Source organism: Neopelma chrysocephalum, unplaced genomic scaffold, assembly GCF_003984885.1.
Source record: "Neopelma chrysocephalum unplaced genomic scaffold, ASM398488v2 Primary Assembly neopelma1_75646, whole genome shotgun sequence".
Taxonomy (NCBI): domain Eukaryota; kingdom Metazoa; phylum Chordata; class Aves; order Passeriformes; family Pipridae; genus Neopelma; species Neopelma chrysocephalum.
Genome location: NW_020909494.1, coordinates 1 through 1,239, shown reverse-complemented (window position 1 = coordinate 1,239; position 1,239 = coordinate 1). Strand labels below are relative to the sequence as shown.

The 1,239-nt window shown below is 58.6% G+C and overlaps 1 long non-coding RNA gene across 1 annotated transcript; it reads left to right on the top strand.

Annotated features, from left to right (window-relative positions):
- The first annotated feature begins 622 nt into the window (after positions 1-622).
- LOC113979345 lies at positions 623-1,221 on the top strand. Its single transcript, XR_003537841.1, has 3 exons — positions 623-713; positions 811-902; positions 989-1,221. It is a non-coding gene; the product is annotated as an uncharacterized LOC113979345 (long non-coding RNA).
- Positions 1,222-1,239: the final 18 nt, after the last annotated feature.

Sequence of the window (1,239 nt, the reverse complement as noted above, 5' to 3'; positions counted from 1 at the left end):
CTGCACCAGTGGAGACCGTCAGCCCCAGCACCAGCGCCCAGGTGCCATCTCCTGGATCTTCAGCACCACAGACCAGCAACCTCCATACAACCCAACAGGCAACATCGGAGCAGTCTCTGGAATCTCCCTCACAGGAGACAAGCAGCTCCAGCCCTGACAGTCAGCTAACATCAGGGTCATCCCACAGCAGCTTCACAGAAACTGAGGACAGCAGCTGCTCCAGCAGTCGGGGTCCTGACCGCCGGCAAAACCACTCCTGCCGGCAACGTCAGGCCCAAATACCACAGCTTCGGTCTAGAAGTCCCCATGACAGGAGCCATGTGCCAGCACCAAGTCCTGGGAGGCGCAGGCCCAGGCAGAGACAATCAGACACATCCCGCAGGCGAAACTGCTCCCGCCTGCAACGTCGGACCCCAAATCGATCTGGCCGGTCCAGAAGTCGCCGTGACAGGAGCCAAGTGAGAGCACCAAGTGATGGGAGGAGCAGCCACAGCCAGGAAACATCAAGGACATCCTGCACAAAAAATCGCTCCTGCCAACAACATCAGATCCCAAATCCATCCGGCTGGTCCAGAAGTCCCCATGACAGGAGCCGTGTTAGAGCCCCCAGTGCTGGGAACTCCACTCACCGGTGGGACAGTGAGACAGGGACCCACCGCTGACACGTCCCACGTCAGACAGGGAGGAGGAGGCCCCCAAAGGGAGGGAGCCAGGTGAGAGCAAAGTGCCCCTCCCACAGCCTGGCAGAGGGGCTGTCAGGGTGGGCAGCACAGGTGCCATGACTGGGGCCATTGTCTCTCTCCCCTCCAGCATGCCTGCTGTGTCAGCCATCAGAGGCTGACCCGGACATCTGTAGAGAAAACCTTCAGATAAATGAGTTCTGTGCCCACGAGTTCTGCCTGGTGAGTTGCTCCGTGGACTCCTTCCATTTTTTGACAGGCAGTCCCTGCCACTCTCTCCTCATCAGTGAGTGTTGTTTTTCCTGCAGTTTTTTGCCAGCCTCCTTGATCAGCAAGAGAATGAACGAGTAGGACTCAGGGTTTTCCTCCCAAGGAATATCCCAGATGTACTCTCCCAGGTGGCACAGCAGGTGAGAGCCTGACAAGAGCAGGGAGATTTGGGCCAGGTGAGGTTTGCTGGAGCTCAGCCCAGACCCCAAGCAAGAAAGCCCAGCCCTTCCAACCAGCTCTGGGACAAGGAGGAGGCCATGAGGCTGCTGCTGATGGGGCTGCTCTGCTC